This window comes from Oratosquilla oratoria, chromosome 3 (genome assembly GCF_046742065.1).
Source record: "Oratosquilla oratoria isolate Oo_2021 chromosome 3, ASM4674206v1, whole genome shotgun sequence".
In the NCBI taxonomy this organism is placed as follows: Eukaryota; Metazoa; Arthropoda; class Malacostraca; order Stomatopoda; family Squillidae; genus Oratosquilla; species Oratosquilla oratoria.
This window is the reverse complement of record NC_134779.1, coordinates 29789700-29812199: the sequence shown is the minus strand read 5'-3', so window position 1 is coordinate 29812199 and position 22500 is coordinate 29789700. Positions and strand designations below refer to the sequence as shown.

The window sequence follows — 22500 nt, the reverse complement described above, 5'->3', positions numbered from 1 at the left end:
ATCATCTCATTCTTGCCCGAAGTGAATAAGCTTCCAATCAACCTGTATAAATGTCATCATTCATTTTTTCCAATGTAAAAATTCCACTACGTTTTTTGTTTACCGGTTTATTCTGTATATTTCACAAGTATGAATACAAAAGGTTAACAATTTATTTTGGCTTCGTGTTGAATTTGGAATGACCAGTGGAAGGTCAACAACGGACCGGGATAGAACCTGGGACCTCAGAACGGGTTTCTGGGAAAAAGGCGCGATTCGGTCACACGGGTAGCCACCAGCGAGCTTGCGCATGTCCCTTAGAACGGGTTTCTGGGAAAAAGGCGCGATTCGGTCACACGGGTAGCCACCAGCGAGCTTGCGCATGCGCATAACATGAAAAAATCTTGCGCTGTATCACGCCCTAAGGTCGCTACGAGATGAAACCGATACGGTTGTGGGATGAGCTTTGATGTCCTCCTACTTCTTCTTTCTCTTCTTCTTCCTCTTCCTCCTTCTCCTCCCCTCTTCCTCCTCCTCATTCTCCTCCTCTTCCTCTTCCTCTTCCTCCTCAATATATGCAATTTGTTCTACATTCAGCGTATGATTTGCCCCCGGCGTTCTTTCTTCGCGTTCTTTCTTCGCGTTCTTTCTTCATCTTGCATCTGCAGCAAGCAGACTCTCATGCACCAAAGCACCGCTTATTGAGTTTGCGTCCCCGACATTGAAAACAATGAGGGCAAATATGAACTTTCCACTGAAATATTAAAGAACTTTTTTTATTTACAGCAGTTATTACTTTCCTCTTCGCAGACAATAAGCGGAACAACGGGGGGCGCACAGAGAGAACACGCGAACCATTTTCCTAAATGGCCGAAGAGCAAGAGTTCCCGATTTAAACCCAGGAGAAAAGAAGCTCAGAAACGTAATCGCAGTTCGATCAGGAATCAGCCCCCCTACCCTCCACCTCCCCGGCCCCTCCTCTCCCGAACTTCTACGGAATCACCTCATTTGTCCTCCTCGCCCGTCCATATCCCTGTGGGAATCTAGGGTTGATGACATGTGTTTCTTCTTCTTCTTCTTCTGAGTTCCCCTGCTCATCCACTGTTCTTAGGTCAAAAGTTGCTGTCGTCTGACGTCTCCTATGCGTAAGCTTCGTATGTGCGTGATTCACCTTGGTCTTTGTATCACGTGTTGGACTCGTGATCGACAGCTATTTCCCTCCCGGAAGAGAGCTCAGAGCTCGTATGACCAATCTATAAGTAATGCTATGACCTTACACACAGACACACACACCCAACTCCCCGCCCACGAGAGTTGGAGTAACGACTCGAAGCACAGCGATACTGAAATAATTTCAGCCCTGGGCAGGATTCGAACCAGGTACCGCCAGCACCGCCGTACTGACAGTCTGGGACTCTACCAACCGCGCCACCGAGTCGTGTGTGTGTGTGTGTGTGTGTGTGTGTGTGTGTGTGTGTGTGTGTGTGTGTGTGTGTGTGTGTGTGTGTGTGTGTGTTTGTGTGTGAGTACAAATACATAGAAATACACATCAACCCCAGGGGAACGATAACCCAAGAAGAATAGAACGACATGATCCGGCAAGGGAGCCTCAACGATATCGGTGATGTTACATGTTGAAAAAAATAGCCAGGCACATGGATAAATCAGTGAATATCAAACTGCATATGATAACAACAGATAAGATTTCAACAAAAACATTTCCGTCAGGTCTAGACAAAGTCTGTGACAGAAGCCAAAAATATTATATCGAGCTATATGTTAGAATTTGCATTTTAACGTATATAGGAGATAACCAGATAATGAGATTAGTAATATAACCTAGAGTGCAGTTTTAACAGCTTTTAAATCCTCAAACTGACCAAGCGCATGGCGAACACAAAAGAGTATGTGGATGGTATGCAAGCATCAAGTAATATCCAGCCAAAATATTGATCATATAACACATAAAACTCACCCTGGGGAATTCAGTGGTGTTACTGAAGTTAGGAGGCCCGAAAGAGGGCATTTTCAAACTGGAAAAGGAAAAGCTAGAGAGATGCCAGAAAAGAAATACAAAACTTACAGGGATCGAAAGCAACAAGAGGACGTAAACTGAGACTGTAAATAGTCCAGGGCAAAAGATGAGTTAAAACACAGAAACACTCACATGATACACGTAATCACCCAGTGAGTCAAAGAAAAGACAAGATTTAGGGAAGGCGACATACCAGCAAGTTTGTAAGCAATTACGAAAGACAGAGGGTCTAAATATCTAGAAATAGATATCTTGATAAAGATCCAATTCAAATTAAAAAATAAAGTCATATATCTCAGATCTGTTAAGCTTTTAACTCAAGAGGGATCAACATACTACTTAAAACGGTTGAGTGGATTGTGCGTATACCTGGAGAAGGTCTTAGACAAAGCGTCTTACAACTGACTGATGTGGAAATTAGAACACACAAGAGGACTTAATAGGTTTGATGTCCTTCAATTATTTAAGTGACAAGATAGATGGGACGAATAATAACACAGATCTATGTGTAGATGATGCAAAGTTTGTAAGGAGAATGGGTGAAGAAGGCAATCAATTACTTAAGGAAGCTCTAGACAGGATTTGCGATTGAAGCTAAGATTGGAATATTAATTTCAGTGCAAAAAGCGTAAAATATTAGAAATTGGCAAAGGAGGCCACCGCTGAATTATTCGACGGGAAATGAAACAATCAAGAAAGCGAGAAAAGGATGAGGGAATGTCGGTTGTGGAGAATTAGTCATCCGAAAAATGTATCAACAAGACTGTTGAAGACACACAAGATGTAGACGAATAGAGAGTTACATTTGACTACATAAACAAAGGGTCAAGAGAGAATTGGGGAGCCCAATCCAGCTTGGATTCAAGTACGTAGCAGTGATATGGTCACCACGCATAACGTTCATAGAAATAGCAGAATACACAACAACAATTACAATGGCGCCCAACTTAGATTAAGAAGGCGAGGAGCCTACGCCAGGAGGTGCTGAGTAGCTGCGGCTGAAGCCGTTACCTTTGACCTACGCGCTTGGACTCCTGGGGGCAAGTAACAGTCGTTCCTGGGAATCGGGATTCGAACTCAAAGCTGTGGGAATGCGAGACCAGCACGCTCCCAACTACACCACCAGCTCACAAATTCCTGTTATAAAGGAAAGCTCAGAAGATGTGGCCCTGCCCTCATTAAAGGGAAATAGAGAGGAATGACATGATTGCTCTGTTCAGAACATTGAAAGGATTGACGAAATTGATCAGTATCTCGTGGTATGGAACGGGAAAACAAGAAAAGGCCAAGGATACAAAATGAAAAAGATACTGTTCTAGATGGATATAGAGGAATGCATTTGTTTATACAGATGTATCGATTTGCGGAATAACCTGGATGTAGAAATAGTCCAGTAAGAAAAAATAAATAAAACAAGTTGACCAATGGAGATATACAAAGGGGACACAAGCGTAAGTTTTTTTCCTGTATATGATAATCCAACACAAACAAAAACATGTACACGCACATACACACAAACACATTCACTCATTCACAAAAACATGCAAATACATACGTGCACCCACATGCACACGCAGGCACACACAAAAATAGATAACGTGGTTACGAAATAATGAAAGCAATGTGCAACAAAGAGGTAAAAGAAGTATAACTTTCCATACATACTGTACTGTATGTATGGAGCTTTGGAATGGCTTAGGCGCTGTGGTAGTGCGAGCGAGCAATGTCCAGTCCTGGTCGGTTGGTTGGCTGGTTGGTTGGTTTGTTGGTTGGTTGGGCTAAAGCAGATATGAGGAAAAGGCAACGGGAGCCTGCCTCAACTCCAGCACAGCATAACTAGATAAACACACACACACATACATACACACACGCGTGCGCGTATACACACACTCACACACACACACACACACACACACACACACACACACACACACACACACACACACACACACACACACACACACACACACACACACGAGTGTTATTCCTTCCTTGTATACTGCAATTAAGTAGATACACACGTTCGTACCGGGAAAAGGCCGTTTTTACTAAGTGCTACAGAAACTGAAAGTGATATCGAAAGAGGGAAGAATTGCGGATGAGAAAAAAAAGGGGAAAATGATAGAGTGAGGTGTTTGAGAGCGGGATATAAATGTAGACGGATTCGTATCGGCCTGTTGGAGATCAATGGCTATTTAAGGAAGAAAGAGCCAGATATAACGCGTTTCGCTGAGACTAAGCTGAATGGAAGTCTTGTTGCCCGCGTGAGAGAACAAAAGTACAATTTGTGGCAAAGCTTTAAAGGAGAAAAAGAGGAGAGATGGTAGCGGCGTAGAACAACATAAGGGTAGATGAGGAGGTACTGGGAGAAGATAAAGCTGAAGCAATGAATACGAAGATACCGGTAGCTGAAGAGGGAAGCTGATAAAGGGGAATTTGCAAAAACTATGCCCCACGTAAGTGCGTAGAGTGAGGATGAATATGAGAGTTTCTGTTGAAAAGAAAATATAAACCTGGTGAGAGATTTTAATTGTGAATAGGTTAATTGGGAGGGGCAATACACAGCTAGATATGGTAATAAACAATATAATGACACAACAGTTCAAAGAAACTAGATTTAGAGATAAATATACACCAACACAATTTCATCTACTGCTAAAGAAAGAACCCGGCGTTATCGAATTTATAGAAAGACAGTACCCTGCAGGTAAAAACGCTCATATAATTCTCGAAGTCCTCATGGCAGTAGAATAAGCAGAACCAAGTGTCGGGTCATATAGACAAGGGAGAAACAACTCTGCCAAAGCAAACTTCAGGACTGAAGAAGATATCTGAAGAAATATACTGGAAGGAGTTCAAAGAGACGCGTGGAGCACAGGAGAAATGTAAAATCTTCCTGAGATGTTACGGGACGGGTGTGGAAAAAGCATGTGCCAAGAATGGGTGAGAAAGGGTCTCGAAAAGAGGGATTGAATTAACAGGTGTGAGCGCCATGTAGAGCACTGAAACAATTGATTGTTTTAAAGAGAACATTAGATAACTTTATGGATAGGTATGGCAGGTGGTAAAGGACATGGAACTGCCTAGTGGTCTCTTGCTGTCTCCTCTAATCTTATGTTCTTGTATAAAAGAAGGATAAGGTATGCGGGAGATGGAAAGAGATTTGTCAATGATAAACTGAGATGTATGGAAGGAATCTTCAAACTAGAATAATTGAGCTAATCCATGATCAAACGTATAAGATAGGCTGAAGGATGGGAAGTCAGATAGAAGCGAAGTGACTAGTGGGGTCCCACACAGCTCAGTGCTGGCACCTGCAGCACTCTTAATGTACGATATGATGGGTAGAACATATAATGACGCTATTCCATTTGTAGACGCAGAAATCGTGGAAAAGAGTAGAAACAATTAAGAAGACTGTAAATTATTACAGAAATAGTTATGATTAGATCCAGGAGGGGGAAATTAGATTAGATGCGAAGAAATGCAAAACTTTGGGAACTGGTCAAAGAAAGGGAGGGAGATCTTCACGGAGTTGTACAATGGGAGATGAAACAATTATTAAAACAAAGGAAGAAAGAGACCTAAGAATCTTGGTTATAGGTCAATTGTCACCCGAAAAACAGCCTGGGCATTTGAGGAATACGAGTTGCGTATCACAGTATTGACAAAAATAAGATGAAGGAAACTCAATGAAAATCTTATTCTGTCCAAACTGAAATGGATGGTCGTGGTGTAATCTCCACACAGAAGAAAAAAACAAATGGAGAGAATAAAGAGGCTAACACTGAAATTATTCTTAGCTTAACTGACAGATCGTGGGAGGGGAAGCTAGACAAGTTGTGATTCCCCACGCGAAAATAAAGAGGTGACATGATCACTTAGAACTATGCAAAGTGTGGTAAAAGACGAACAAAAGAGACGCATCAAGATGGGACGAAAGAATATGAGAGAAGACCTATCAAGGAACCTAAGAAATTAAGTGTCTGAAAGACGCCAAGAAACAATTTTCAATGCAGATGCATCATTTCTTGGTTTAAGTCGAAGACATAGGCAAAATTAAAGATCTCGAGATACAGACGGGTCCCCACGAGCCTAGCTACAGGCCTGTTACATAAACGCAGTTGAATAAATGCACATACGGACATACACATGCAATACATACGCAGATATTAGTGTGGGAGGCATGTACATTTGTATAAAAACAAACTCATTGCATGCAGTATATGTCAGGAGGGTTTGTGGTATGCGTTAATATGTGCGTATGGGTGAGCCAAGATTACTGAGCAAGGAAGACCTAAAAGAACTCATCAGGGCTTGACGTACCACGTGTAACTGCCATGTCACTACGGACGGGACGATAACAAAACTTTGTCCGATGACAAGGCTGATACCAAAATACCAGCATTTGGGCCGATACCGATACCCATGCCACCGATGCCAAGGAAGTGCCGATATCTGACCGGTATCATAGTCATATATTCAGGTTTCAAGTGGGTAATTAGGAATTAATTAATACAGCTCCAAAAGTGAACACAATCTTTTTCGGTATGTGATCATAATAATATGTGCAGTTTCCATTGCATTTTCATTAATCTTATATATAAAGCAATCTGCATCTCATATTGTAAATTTTGTTCAGTGTGATCTCGTCATGATATAAATGTTACCACAAAATTGATATTATATCCTAATATCTTTATCAGAAAGGCTCCACGCATGCATGCATACATACATACATATATATATATATATATATATATATATATATATATATATATATATATATATACATATATGTATACATACATGTATACATGCATACATACGTATATACATGCATGCATACATACATACATGCGTACATACATACATGCATACATACATACATACATACATACATACATACGTACGTACGTACATACATACATGCATACATACATACATACATACGTACGTACGTAAGTACGTACATACATACATACATACATACATACATACATACATACATACATATATAGATACATACATATATACATACATATATAGATACATACATATATACATACATACATATATACATACATACATACATACATACATACATACATACATACATACATACATACATACATACATACATACATACATACATGCATACATACATACATACATATTTATGTATCTCTGCATTTGTGTATGTATGAATCTCAAATTCTCAATAAAATTATTCAAAATATTATAAATCAAATAAAAATCTTACAGTACATGGTAAAAGAAAATATGTTACCACGCGCGCGCATGCATCACAGCAACACCTGCCTCTGTAATGACCCATTCAGTGTTTGCTTTTACTTCTCAAGTCGTATAATATATTTTTGTGATTCGGCGGAGACGGGGTGGGGGTCGCCGAATTAATGAAGCGGCCTTGCTGTGGATGTGCTGTGTTTTGCGACACTGCTTCTAACCCAGGGTAGTGGACAGGATGCAGGTGCCAAAATAAGAGGGAGGGAAGAGGGTGGAGGGGAGTGGAGTATGTTAGAGATGGAATGTGTGGGAGTAGTTTCTATGCCTTTGTCTTTTGGCTACCTCCCGTGTAAGAGGGAAAAGCCTTTGGTATATGTATGTATGATTCGTCTGCCATGTAAACGTACCCAATGCAATGATGAAAAATAGATTCATGTATAGTTTTGGTAAGAGCAGCTGGAATACAGACGTGGTGCAGCGTGATGGCCTCTCAACTCCTATGGAATCGGTGGGGATTATACAGTGTCTCCCATTTCCCCAGTTTAGAGGGCAGTTTCTGTGCCAATTCTGCGTACACACACACACACACACATGACTCGTACACACGCACACACCCGCACACACATCCTGGTGTATACGTACACACACACACACACACACACACACACACACACACACACACACACACACACACACACACACACACACACACACACACACACACATGAATTAAGGGCAAGGCACTTGGGTAAAATTTCCATTTTGCTCCCAATATTGTGGCGCATAATTCAAGCCGCTGTTAATTATTACTAACCTCTGCTAATAGCGGTGCATACAGAGTTTTTTTCATGCAAAATGCAAAATGCTAAGATTAAGGTATGTTTGAAAATATAATACCCTGGCTATATACTGTTACGGTAATTGATAAGCATATGAAACATTTATATTTTTTTATGCACGTTGTTCTGGTATGAATGTTCCAACATTGAGAAAATATTTATATGAACATGTTTGTTGGTTCGAGTATTCCAATAAAGCGAAGAGGATTTACTTTAGCAGGAATAAACAACAATACTATGTATGTCTGGTTGAATCGTGATGTATTTAAAAGTGAATTGTCAGAAATACATACTGCGTTTTCTACACTACAATTTTTTTTTTTTACATCAGAACGTCCCATTCTTTATAATTAACCTCAAACAAGAACCCACCGTATGGGGGTCAACTTAAATTACATCACTTAGTGGAACAGACTTTTTCCTGCTGGCCATATGCCTGTTTCGCATCTCCGTAATCCGCATTTAACGGTCCATTTCCCCTTATAAGGGAACTTGGTCGAGCCGAAACATATACATCATACCCAAATCGACCTCATTCAACCTCTCCGCCCCCATCAGCGCCTCCAGGATAAAGTGACCTCTTCCCCCGCGCCACAGCGCTCAGGTCAAAGGCACAGCCCTTCTTCCACAGCAGGGGTCAACAGCCGGACCTGGCTTGACCTCTATTACTTTTTCATTTGACGACCCCCGCCTCACCTTCTCCTCATTCAGTCGACGTCATTCGTGAAGCAGACAAGAAGACTATCCCTTCCAGCCGCCGCGTCATCAGTTCTTGCATTCACAGTCTCCCTCATTTTGCTTATCTCATCTCTCTCTCTCTCTCTCTCTCTCTCTCTCTCTCTCTCTCCGCTCTCTCTCTCTCTCTCTCTCTCTCTCTCTCTCTCTCTCTCTCTCTCTCTCTCTCACTCTCTTCCCTACTCGGCAGACATTCCTCTTGCATCCAAAAACCCTCTTGACCACATCCATCTATCCCATTATCTGTCCTTCCCTCAAGTTCATTCCATTTACTTCTTTCCAGATTCTCTTTGCTAGTCTTTCCTCATTCATTCTTTCCAAACCACCTCAGTACTGATCTATCCTATCCGACGGGTCCCTTCCCCCTTTCGTTCTCTGCCTCGCCTCTACATTGCTTACTCGATCCAAAAACCTTGTCTCTTCCTCTCTTTCTTCATTATATTCCGAGTCTTTCTCCTCCACAGGGTACAGTCACGCCCTCATACTACCTTCTCATTGCATTTATCCCCAAATGCCTATTTCCCATCACACTTTACATTCCGCACAAACATTGACTTGTTTCCTTTACTTCATCATCCACCTCCTCATCCACTTCTCCTCTCCAGATCCCCCACTTCCCTAAGAAAAACGCCATCTACTCATCTACTTCTCCTTTCACCTCTCCACATGCGACCCCAGGTACTTAAGACCCCCCCCCCCACCTCCACTTCTTTAAGAAAAAACATACTCGAAAAATGAGTCTCCAGGGTATGAGTGACGCGTGACACAAACAAATCTGACAGTCAGTTTGAACCCAGCAGGTCCCGGGAACCTCGAAGGACCGGGTTTAGTGTGTGGTGGCATTCGGTGCACCGCTGGAAGGTGCTGGTCTTTCCAGGCACCCCGACGTCCCACGCGTAGAAGCATCTCCCTTTCCAGAGATGGTATACGAATAACAGTGTTGTTGGGTTTCCTGTGTGTGCCCGCTGGTGGCGTTATCGTAAGCGTGATGGTCTCGCATTCGCTTAGTTGTGGGTTCGAATCCTCCACTTCTCTCCGATTCCCAACAGCGACTGTTTACGACCTGCCCCAACATGGATAGGGCAAAGGTGACTGCTTCGGCCGCAGCTACTCAGCGCCTCGTAGCGTATGCACCTCACTTTTTTGTTTCCTGCGGCAAGGGTAACAGCACACAGGTTCAGGAGGGGCAAATACTGTGGGCTGGACCGATGGAGGGAAAACACTTGAGGGGGCTGCCCCTCTCGCTTGAAGCACTTTGGCTCACAAGTCCAGAGCAGTTAGGGTTGCTGGTTCGTGGTGACCTGCATTGTCCGTCCTCGTGTTCTAGAAGCAGCCGAGCGTGGCGTTAGATCGACCATGTCCTCGTCGACACTCGTCGAAACGCGGGTGGTTTCCGAACGCGCAGTCGTTTGGAATTAACCAGATTGGCTACATTAATCCTGCGCCCGAAACCTTAGATACCTCTGAACTTGAACAGGAGGTAAACTCCAGAATGAGATCATTAGCATCCTCGAATCGTTTCGTGATGTGGCATTCTCGAAGGCCCCGAGGAAGCGTGGAGCGTCTTCAAGAGGGAAATTGTGATTGAAGCCGGGGACTTCTGGAAGCCAAACCTAATTCAAGGTCAGGAAATATGTCGGAGGAGACATCGGCTTTCACCGATCGGAGCCGGAGGCACAGTTACCCGGTACGTTGGACTAAAAGGAGAAATAAAATACGAACTGATCGGGGAAATTGTGCAAGAGAGGTTGCTGAAAATGCAGTCCTACCTCGTGAAAACAATTTTCATTCCACCTAGACTCCCCTCTAGCGTTCGGGCTCCCAATCAGCGCCACGGCTGGACTCCTATTTGTGATGCAAATGTGGTGACGAGGGCAGATGAGGCTCGATCAATATGGACAGGATACTTCAAGAAGTTGTTAATAACGTGAGGTGAAATGCCACCGGTGTCGCGCTGCCCTCTCCAGACCCCGAAATCAGCAGACGACCCTGACAGAAATCGTGATGGACATTGGCAGAATGGTAGTGGTGGTGGTGTGGGAGGGAGGGGACAAAGAGCCGGGCGGTGGGGTTGTTGTTGTTGTTGTTGTAGTGTTAACGGGGAGCTGCTTAAGATTCGGGGAATGACATCGCCAAACAGGGTGTTTCTAGCAACTTTGTATCATCCCAACAAATCAGAGACGTGGTTCCGAAACCCCATTCTGGGAGGATAAGGGTCCCCGACGACTGTATTCTCTGTGGAGGCGGAATTGCTAAGTATTGCTGATAAGGTTTCCACTCGTGTGTTCGTGGCGAGCCTGCGTTCACCCAACAGCCCGGCCTCATATTCATGGAATTCACAAGTCCCTGCTCCCAGGCGGCGTTCTCGTCGAACTCAGACTCGAAGTTCGGGCGAAGCTACTCCATGTTTATGCCAACTTTATGACGGTGTCTGATTATCAGATTCATTTACACCAATTAGACACTGAATAGTCAGTGAAGTGAGGAGGCGTTGCCTTCCGGGGTGAGTTAAGGGTCTGTCTTGGCTCCTCAACTCTTCAGTGGTGGAATGGATTGAGTTGATGATGTCACTGCCGGTCTGCCTCGCGGCGTTACTGATACATAGCACCGGAGTAACACAGGGAACCGGTTGACCTCACGGGCCTCTTTTTGCCAGAAGAGGACCTCAACTCCAGACATGTTGTAGTTGTGTGGGAGTGTTGCCAGTGATGTACAATCAGTGAGAATGTTTGTGTGTGTGTGTGTGTGTGTGTGTGTGTGTGTGTGTGTGTGTGTGTGTGTGTGTGTGTGTGTGTGTGTGTGTGTGTGTGTGTGTGTGTGTGTGTGTGTGTGTGTGTGTGTGTGTGTGTGTGTGTGTGTGTGTGTGTGTGTTTGTGTGTGTGTGTTTATTATGTCGCCTGTTGTGTCGCCTCACCTATGTTGTCATGTCCTCGTTGGTGTGTGATGATTTCAGCGAAATCTGCTGAATTGTGCCTTGTCTGTCCTACCGAGCTGGGTCTCTGGTTGGCGGGGGGAGGTAAGCAAGGATCCTGTTTGGCTGCGTGTTAGCCTGAGCTCTGTTTGTGGGTAATGTTTACATATGTTTGTCCGTGTTCCTGTGATTGGGCCAAGGTGGCGCGACTGCACTAGGTATCGTGCTGTTGTAGTGCACTGGAATCCGAGCATCGACGAGTAGAACTGTGACTGTTGGTTGGATACGTGACTGGCATCAGGGAAATGCCAGAAGGAGAAGGAGGGAGTGGAAACGCTACGATAACATGGGCTTATGATCGTACTCATTCTCACTCGCAGAACCATTCAATAAGGCGGTGAACCCCATAGAAATCACGGTGTTTTCGTAAAATTATGGGTTTTGGAATGCATCTGAACTAAACCCAAATGCAAGTTGCTGATCACGGGAAGAAGGCTGAACTCTCGGAAGTTTCTGGACGACTGGGAATGATCGAGTTGGTTATAGTTTGTTCCTGAATCTCTGGTTCCCTTGCACAACCAAATCTAATCCGCATCTTCAGCGCTCTTGGAACTTTTGTCTTGTTCTAGGAGAGTTAGACTCTCATCGAGGCTTTGATGCCGCATCTGAATGCAGAAATGAGCCAGGTAGCCTGCCTTATCGGCGAACGCCAGCTGAGGCACTGCAGCCACGACGTGGGGCCCTCAGGTTCTGCGAGAGGTAATCGAACGTCGAGGAAGCCCGGAGGGGGGAGGGGAGATCGTCAGCGCTGGAACCTGGTTAAGTCAGACAAATGGCGCTTGCCTCCCTGGAAGCGGCGAGCGGAGATGGGCCAGAAGTTCCTCGCACTTGTTCGAAGTGATGCACAAGGCTGGAGAAGGGCGAGTGAGGCTATGAGCCGTCACGCTGGTTGTCCCCACTTATTGATTGATCCTCCTCCTTCAGGGCGTGGGGGGGGAGGGGGAGAGGGGAGGTGGGGAGGAAATGGCGGCAGCGTCCGGCGGTCTCCCGAAGAATGCTTCTGCTGTGGGGAAGAGGCGAGGCGTGGTGAAGCAGCAGCTCTTATTCTCGAAAGCAAACGCTTACCGAACGTTTTAGGAGAAACTGTTTAGATCAGGGACACGTTTCTTCGCGAAGGGGGGTGGGGGAGGGGGAGGGGGGAAGGCAGTAAAGACGGCAAATGGCCCTTTGGCCTCCAACACCCACACAGGATTCTGAAGGAAGACACTGCGCTCTCTCTCTCTCCTTCCTTCTTTCTCCCTCACTCTCTCAAATTATGGGACCCCAAACGTGACGACCCCATAAAACAAGTCGGGCGACGTTGACCACAGTGTGAGAAGCCCAGTGGGACGAACAGGGACGCCTGGGGGGGAAGGGGGGAAGGGGGGAAAGAGGGAAGTGAAGCGGAAGAGTAAATGGCACAAACGAGTGGAAGGGAAGGGACGAAGCTATGGGACGGGGGGAAGGGGGGAAGGGGGGAGAGGGGGGAAGGGGGAGGGCTTTTTAAGTGGGGGGATGAGTGTGCCTGTGGGGGAAAGGAGAGCGCTTGTGGAGAGGAGAGGGGAGAGCGGGATCCGCGGCGGTGGCGGCGGCGGCGGCGGTGGGGGAAATGGAACGAGGAGCAAGAGTGTGTGGAAACGCGACGATGGAAATAAGAGTATCATTAACAATAACAATAACAACAGTAACAATGATAATAATATTGTGCTCTGCGTGTTCATATATTGTGCTCTGCGTGTTTATAGAAATATTCTTGGTGTGCACATTATTATTATCATTATTATTATTATCATTTATTCATTTATTATCATTTTGATTTTTTTTCGCATCCGACCTAGGTATGGACCAAAAGGTCTCCTGTCGGTATGCTCCACCTTTGTAATCCTTTGGCGGTTTCATACTTGTGAACAACAATAACAATAACAACAATAACATTCGCAACATCATTATCAATAACAAAAACGTAACATCAGTAACAATAACAAAAAACAATAATAACAATAATGATAATAATAACAACAATAACAACAATAGTAACGATAATAATAGTGATAGTAATAATATTGAAAATTATAATAATAGAAATAATTATAATAATATTAATAATAACATTAATAATATTAAAAATAATGATAATAATAATGATGATAATTAATGATAATGATGACTAATGATGATTATGACGATGATGATGATGATAACAATGATGATAATAAAGATGATAATAACGATGATAATAACGATAAAACACTAAAATAATAACGATGATACAGTATAAATCATGTTGATGGTGATGATGAAGATGATGATGATAGTAATAATATCGATGGTAATCATAGTCCCGAAATTGACTGACTGAGAACCCGCAGCCCCCCGGTGGCCGGCAAGGATCCTCATCGATCTTCCCGGGAAGAGACCTTGGACCTCTCTCTCTGTTTCGTCTCAGTGTGGGAATTGTTTCCTGGCTGTGGGGACCGAGTGTCAGCCCGTCGGGGCTGCACCCCATAGATGGATTTTGAAGACGGAAGGCTGGGGTGGGAGCGAGAGAGGAGCGATCCAACCCGACATCCTCCCCCAGGAGAGCGCCCACGACGCGAGACACAGAGGGGGAGAGGGGGAGGGGGGGAAACGACGACGGCGCTGCTGGTGGGGGGGGGGAGAGCCGAAAAGAAGGGAGGAAACATCCAAGCATACAGAGAGAGAGAGAGAGAGAGAGAGAGAGAGAGCAAAGAGCAAGAGAGAGCGTAAGAGAGAAAATGGGAGTGGGAGGGGGAGGGGGAGTGGGAGAGGAGCATTACCTCCCTCCCTCCCTCCCTCTTACGATGCAACAGAGCCGGCCATGGTGGGGGTTGGGGGATGGGGGGCTTAGGGGGAAGCAGGCGAGCCCCTCCCCCTCCCCCCCATCCTTTTCTCGCATCCATCCTCCCAACTCAGCCACCCCCTCCCCCCCCATTCAATCCACAATCACATCCAGATCAACTATTTCCATCGCCTCCATGCTCTCGCAACTTTGCTCCATCTTCTTGTTCTTCTTCTTCCTTTTTCATCTTTTTCTCTTTTCTTTTTCCTTTTTTCTTTTTCTTTTCTTTTCAGTCTTCGTCGGCCTCTCATTCAACTGCACAACGATTTCTCTCTCTCTCTCTCTCTCTCTTTCTGCCTTTCATTCCGCTCCTTGGCCGTCTCACCACTTTCTATTGGTTCCTCTCCCTCTCTCTCTCTCTCTCTCTCTCTCTCTCTCTCTCTCTCTCTCTCTCTCTCTCTCTCTCTCTCTCTCTCTCTCTCTCTCTCTCTCTCTCTCTCTTCTTTCCTTCCTTCTCCTCCGCCCCCCACCCCCCACCGCCTTCCATGGGTTCTCCTTTCTCTTCGTTTCATTCATATTTATCATCACTTTCTTTTTCTTCCTTCCATTCCAACACCTCCTCCACCTCATCCTCCTCCTCCTCCTCCTCCTCCTCCTCCTCCTCCTTCTCCTCCTCCTTCTCTTCCTCCTCCTCCTCCTCCTCCTTCTCTTCCTCCTTCTCTTCCTCCTTGCTTCACTCCTTTTCTTGACCTTCTCGTAAAGACGTTCTTTTCGGGAACCGGAATAAAACGGAGGAAATGAAGGAAGAAGAAGAAGAAGAAGAAGAGGAGGGGGGAGGGGGGGGAGGGGGAAAGGGAGAGAAAGTTTACGTTCGGCCATTTTAATCCTTGGGGGGCAGGCAGACCCCTGGCCGAGACTTTTTGCCACTAGAAAGTAGATTTTTAATTGGTTTCCTAACCAAGTTGCCTTGGCTTCCTCGGTCATCTACGCCGTCTACCGGGCGGGCGGATGAGATTAAGACTTTGTTTCCTAGTAAGACAAGGCCAGGGCCGGCCCCGGGAATCGGACCAGGATTCCGAGGGGAAGGCCGAGGGGGAGTGGGGGGGGGGAGTAAAGCAGGAGGGGGAAAGAGGAGGAAAGAGAGAAGAGGAGGAGGAGGAGGAGGAGGAAAAGAGAAGAGGAAAGGATGACGGCGATGACATTGAGGAGAGCGCTGGGCAATGAGGAAAACACAAGGTAAAGGATCGATAAAGAGGGAGGGAGGAGGAGGAGGAGGAGGAGGAGGAGGGGAGGGAGAGGGAGAGGGGAAGGGTGAGGGAGAGGGAGGGGGGAAAACAAACAAACAAACAAACAAACAAACAAACAAGGAGAAAGTGGCCCATGGAAGTGGAGGCCAGAGGGAGGGAGGGAGGGAGTGGAGAGAAAGAAGAGAAAGAGAGAGAGAGAGAGAGAGAGAGAGAGAGAAAGAGAGAGAGAGTGACGAATGGAAAATGGTGTCAGGACAGAAAGGAAGAACGAGGGTAATGGAGGCGTCGGAGGGATAACAAAAAGGAGAGGAGGAGGACGAGGACGAAGAGGAAGAAAAGGAAGAGGAGGAAGAGTAGGAGGAAGAGGAGGAATAAGAGTAGGAGGAAGAGGAGGAGGATCATGAGGACGAGGACGAAGAGGAAGAAAAGGAAGCGGAGGAGGAGTAGGAGGAGAAGGACAAAGATGAAGAAGAGGAAGAAGGGGAAGAGGAGGAGGAGGAATAAGGAAGAAGAGCAGAAAAAAGAAAGACGGAGAGGTAGAGGAAAAGAAAAATGAAGAGAAATGGTAAGAAGAAGAAGAAAAGGAAGAGGAGACAGAGGAGGAAGAGGATAACGAAGAGGAGGAGGACAAGGAACAAAAACAGGAAGAAGATGGGGAGGCAGAGGGTAATGAAGAGGAAGAAGAGGATGAGGAAGACGATGAGAAAGAGGATAAAGAGAAGAAACGAGAAGAGGAGAAAGTAGAGCAGAAGAGATTGAGGAACAGGAGAAGAGAGGAAAGGGAGAGGAGGAGGAAGAGGAAAAAGAGGAAGAGCTGGATGAGGAAGAGAGGGAGAAAGAACAACAACAACAAAAAAGGAAAGGAGGAAGGAGAGAAGGAGACGAAGGAAGAGAAAGAGGAGAAAAAAGAAGAGGAGGAAGAAATATGAAGAAGGTGGATGAAGACAACGAGAAAGAGATGGGTAAAGAGGTAGAGGAGAACAAGGTGGAAGAGAAGAGGAGATAGGAAGAGAAAGAGAAGGAAGAGGAGGCGAAATAGAAAGAGGGCGAGAAGGAAAAGGAAGAAGAGGAGGAGAAAGAGGAGAGGTGGAGGAAGAGGAAGAAAAGGAAGAGGAAGCAGAGGAGGAAGAGCAGAATTAGGATGAAGAAGAGGAGGAGGAGGAAGAGGAAGAAGAGAAGATGGAGAATGAAGAAGAAATGTGACGAAGAAAAAAAAGAGGAGTAAGAGGAGGAGGAAAACTAGGCGGAGGAGGAGGAGGAGGAGGAGGAGGAGGAGGAGGAGGAGAAAAAGAAGACAAAGAAGGTGGAGAAGGGAAGTGGTAAAGAGATAAAAGGAAGAGAAAAAGAGAAGGAAGAGGAGGCGAAATAGAAAGAGGGCGAGAAGGAAAAGCAGGAGAAAGATGAGAGGTGGAGGAAGAGGAAGAAAAGGAAGAGGAAGCATAGGAGGAAGAGGAGGATTAGGATGAAGAAGAGGAGGAGGAGGAAGAGGAAGAAGAGAAGATGGAGAATGAAGAAGAAATGTGACGAAGAAAAAAAAGAGGAGTAAGAGGAGGAGGAAAACTAGGCGGAGGAGGAGGAGGAGGAGAAGAAAATGAAGACAAAGAAGGTGGAGAAGGGAAGTGGTAAAGAGAAAAAGGAAGAGGAGAAAGAGAAGAAGAAGAGGAGGTGGAAGAGGAGGAGGAAGAAGAGGAAGAGACGCAGATAAAGGGGAAAGAGGAAAATAGGAGGAGGAGGAGGAAGAGGAGGAGAAGGAGCAGGAGATGAAAGAGGAGTAAGAAGAGGAGGAGGTGGCGGAGGAGGAGGTGGAGGAGGACCACAAACTGGAGTAGGAGGAACAATTGGATGGGTAGGAGGAGGAGGAAAAGGACGAAAAGGAAGAGAAAAGAGGAGGAAGAGGAGGCGGAAAGGGAGGAGGTGGAAGAAGGGGAAAGAGGAGAAAGGGTTTGAAGAGGAGAAAGAAGAGGAAGAGGAGGAAGAATAGAAGTAAGAGGAGGAGAGAAGGAGGAGGAAAAAGGAGGTAAAGGCGAAGGAGAAGAGAGGGAGGAGGAGGAGGAGGAGGAGGAGGAGGAGGAGGAGGAGGAGGAAGAAGCGGCGGGAGAAGAGGTGAATAGAGAAAAGTAGGAAGAGGAAAAGGAAGAGAAGGAGAATAAGGAGAAGTAAGAGAAAGAGAAAGAGGAGGGGAGGAAGAGGATGAGGAAGAGGCAGTGGAAGGAGAGGAAAAGAAGTAGTAAGAGGAGCAGAAACAAGAAGAGGAGGAAGGAGGAAGAGGAAGAGGAGGAGGAGGAGGAGGAGGAGGAAAAAGAGGTGGAAGAGGAAGAATATCGTGAGCATAAGGAGGAGGCAGAAGAGGAGAAGAAGAAAGAGTAATACGAAAAGGAAGAGGAGAAGGAATCTTGTGAGCAGGAGGAGGAAGAGGAGAAAGAGGATGAGGAGGAAGAGAAAGATGTGAAAGGAAAGAAGGAGGAGGATGAGACCAGGGTAAAGAGGAAGACGTGAAAGACAAGAAGGAGGAGGAGGAGGAGGAAGAGGAGGAGGAGGAGGCAGAAGAGGAAGGTAAAAGAGAAGCAGGAAGATGGGGAGGAGCAGAGATATAAGGAAGAGGAAGAGGAGGGGAGGAGGAAGATAGAAAGGAAGGGGAGGTGAAGGAGAAGAAAGAGAGAAGGAAGAGAAGGAGGAATAAGGTGACGAAAAGGAAGTGGAGGAAGAGGAGGGGAGGAGGAAGATAGAAAGGAAGGGGAGGTGGAGGAGAAGAAAGAGAGAAGGAAGAGAAGGAGGAATAAGGTGACGAAAAGGAAGTGGAGGAAGAAAGCGATGAAGAAGAGCAGGAAAAGGAGGAGAGAGACGAGGAAGAGGAGGAGGAGAAAGAAGGAAGAGGAGGTGAAGGAAGAGAGAGAGAGAGAGGGAAGATGAGGAGAAGGAAAATGAGAAAGAGATGGAAGAAGAGGAGGAGGGGAATGAGAAGCAAGAGGAGGAAGAAGAAATGGAGGAACAGAAGGAGGAGAAAGAGGAATATAGTGAGTAGGAGGTGGAAGAGGAGGAGAAGGAGGAATATGGGGTGAGTAGGAGGTGGAAAAGGAGGAGAAAGAAGCGGAGGAGGAAAAGGAGAGGAAGGTGGAAAAGAAGAAGAGGCGGAAGGAGAGAAGAAGGAGAAGGAAAGGATAAGGAAGAGGAGGAAGAGATATAAGGAGAGGAGGGGGAGACAGGATAGGAGAAGTAGGAGGAAGGGAATGAGGAGGAGAGGAGGGGAAAGTGAAGGAAAAGGAAGAGACGGAGGAAGTGGAGGAATGAATGAAGGAGGAGGATGAGGAATATGATGGACAAGAGGAGGAAGAGGAGTGAGTAGAGAAGTAAGAGGGAGAGGAAAAGGAGGAGGAAGAAGAGAAGGGGGAAGTGGAAGAGTAGGGGAAGTAGGAAGAGGAAGAGGAGGAGGAGAAGGAGTGATGAACTGGAGGAGGAGATGAGACACCACCAGGAGCTGGAGCAAGGGAGAGTGAGTACTGTGGTCTACTTGGCGGAGGCTGTGATGATGATGATGATGATGATGATGATGATGATGATGATGATGATGATGATGATGATGATGATGATGATGATGATGATGATGATGATGATGATGATGACGATGACGATGACGATGACGATGACGATGACGATGACGATGACGATGACGATGATGATGATGATGATGATGATGATGATGATGATGATGATGATGATGATGATGATGATGATGTAGTACGGAGGCGGGGCTCTCCTGAAGGGGAACCTTGGCAAACTGGACATCAAAACGACCGAGAGGAAGAACGGTTATAACGCCGGGAGGAGAACGAGAACGAGAACGAGGCTGAAACGGATGGAGGAGGTCGGGGATGGAAAGGAGGAAGGAATGAAGGCCTGGAGAGAGAGAGAGAGAGAGAGAGAGAGAGAGAGAGAGAGAGAGAGAGAGAGAGAGAGAGAGAGAGAGAGAGAGAGAGAGAGAGAGAGAGAGAGAGAGAGAGAGAGAGAGAGGGGCGGATGGAGCATCCTAGGTCAAGTGTGGCGAATAGTTCGAGACGAAATGCTCTATCTGACTTACTTTGCGCGGAGAGACTGAACTCCCAGGGGTTGTTGGAGCGAGAGACGACGCCGTGGCTCTCGACGAGGACGACGAGGACGACGACGAGGAGGACTAAGAGGAGGAGGTCTGTAGTTGGTGTGGGGGCTACCTCGGCCACCAAGTGTGTCCGTCTCACCGAAACCCAACGGCAGCAGCAGCTACTGCGCGCCACTTGCCGAGGGGCGTAAGCCACCGCACCCACAACCTCCCCTCACCACGGCAAGGGGAACACTGCCGCTCACGCCGACGTCACGATGCAGGGTTGCCAGGCGTCAGGATGTAAAAACATGACATTTACAGATGATAAAAAGAGAGGCAGAGAGAGAGGCTGAGAGAAAAGAAAATAGGCCGGCTTGATGGGAGGACCTCAACGAAAGTGATTCATACCCCCGGGTCTGTCTTTTCCGAAGACTCTTTTGGTTCTGCCCTTAACCCCTTCGGGCCCGATCACCTGTTTCGTCCTCGGTAGAAAACATTTCGTCGCACGTAACAACCATTTCCTGCTCTTCCTTTGGCCAAGATGAAACCGGGGGGAGGGGGAGGGGGGGAAGCGTGTCCTTGAAAAAGAAAAATAGAAAATCGGAGGTGGGGGGGGGGAGATACTTGGCCTCCGAAAAGGACAGAATGTCCCTAAGTAAAGGCACACCTGGCATCATCTCTTTGTGTGTAAGTGTAAACGTGTGTGTGTGTGTGTGTATGTGTGTGTGTGTAAACGTGTGCGCGTGTGTGTGTGTGTTTGTGTGTGTGCGTGTGTGTAAACGTGTGTGTGTGCGTGTGCGCGTGTGTGTGTTTGTGTGTGTGTGTGTGTGTGTGTGTGAGCCGCCGTCTAGTCGTGGAAGCAGCGGTGGCAGCGGTGGTGGTGACGTAGGCGGTGGAGGCGGTGGTGGAGGCGGAGGCGGTGGCGCTGGCGGTGATAGTGGTAGCAGTGGTGGTGGTGGCGACGGAGGCGGAGACGGCGAAGGTGACGGAGGAGATGAAAGAAGCAGAGATAACACCGTTGGTGGTCGCGGATTTTTTGGTTTTGGTGGTTGTTAATGTTTTTGTTGTTCCTCTTCTTGGTATTGTCGTTGTTGTTGTTCATGGTGGTGGTTAGTAGTGGTTGTTATTGTCTTTGTTGTTAATAGTAATAGTGGTGTTCTTGTCGTTATTGTTGTTGGTGGTGGTTAGCGGCAGGTTGTTTGGATGGTGGTTGTTGCTATTATTGGTAATGGTGTTGGGAGTGATGGTGTGGTGGTGGGGCTGGTTCTTGTTGGTGGTTGCTGTGGTTGATGGTTGTGGTGGAGGTATGGGTGGCAGAAATGGAGTTGTAGTAACAGTTGTAGTAGTAGTAGTAGTAGTGGTAGTAGTAGTAGCAGTAGTAGATCCCTCTGTATGCTTGTTGACGAGGACGGTAATACGATTGGACTGGGAGAGTTAGCAAACTGGAGCCCTAACAAAGTTGTCTCGTCTGCACTGGCGGATGTAATGAGGGAAAGGCAATGGTCGGATCATAGTGGGGAGGGGGGGACCCAATAGAACGATTTGGAAAATATACATCAATCACAAGAATACATTTAATTAGATACTCATTTAGCTGCCCCGAGGCCGCTCTTACTTTTTTATTTCTATTTTTCTGCTTTTTATTTTCACTTTTCTCTTTTTCGTTTTTCATTTTTCTTTCTCTTAAAACCAAAGCGTGAGGTAATACGTTCCAATTTACTTCTGTGTCATAAATCCAAGCTTATCTGAACGCCACGTCAAGAGAAAACATTACTTTTATTCAAACATGCCAAACCCTTCCGATTTAATTAACGCTCATGTATGAAATTATCTTTTTATGGAAAAGGGCATCTGATCGTAAATCTATCTTCTACAATTCTATAATATTATTAGAAGTGATATATTTATTTTCTTTCATTGCGAAGTTATTCTTGGGTCTAAAAATATTGACTCAGATGAAATCATATTTTCGAGACAGCTCATTCCTCATTTGATGACTCTTTTCAAATTATGTAAATGTACCGTTAAGATATACATCCGCTGTTCATAATTACTTACTTCAAATTGACCTTACTGAATATTTCTAACTTTTATATATTTCTTTTAATCTACATTCTATAAGCAAAATGTCAACTTTCCCCAGGTGTGGTACTCATCGGGCAACCTTTAATAAGCCCCTCATATGATAGTTTTGCATAACGGCACTCTGATATATACATATATGATATATATCAAGAACTACTTAAAAAGACTGGCAATAGTATTATCCCCTTCAGGGTAGATAGTGCTATTTCCGTTTATGCAGGAGGTGGACTAGGATACGAATCTGCAAGTTGCTTTTTCTCCCTGTCTTCCTGTATGGCTGTTGAACATGGACACAATGCTGGCTTGAAGAGGCCTCTCGACATAGAGGCCTCTCGACATCTATGGAACCAAGTCCCATTCGCAGACCCACAAGTTATCACAGGAGCTGTGTCGTGAGACTCAGCCAAGGCCTGTTACTAGTTCATGATTCGTGAACGTCAACTCCGGCTATATGGGCATGTGGCATGTTTCCATGATGTTGATCCTATTCAGCGTTCTCTCCACAAGA

The 22500-nt window shown here is 45.8% G+C and overlaps 1 protein-coding gene across 1 annotated transcript in view; it reads right to left on the bottom strand.

Annotated features, from left to right (window-relative positions):
* Positions 1-20147, bottom strand: part of Gycalpha99B (guanylate cyclase 1 soluble subunit alpha 2) — a 130006-nt gene extending 109859 nt beyond the window's left edge. Inside the window, exon 1 of the mRNA XM_076178357.1 lies at positions 19908-20147. The gene's annotated coding sequence lies outside the window, so the exon portion shown is untranslated. The remainder of the gene's footprint in view (positions 1-19907) is intronic.
* Between the last annotated feature and the right edge of the window lie 2353 nt (positions 20148-22500).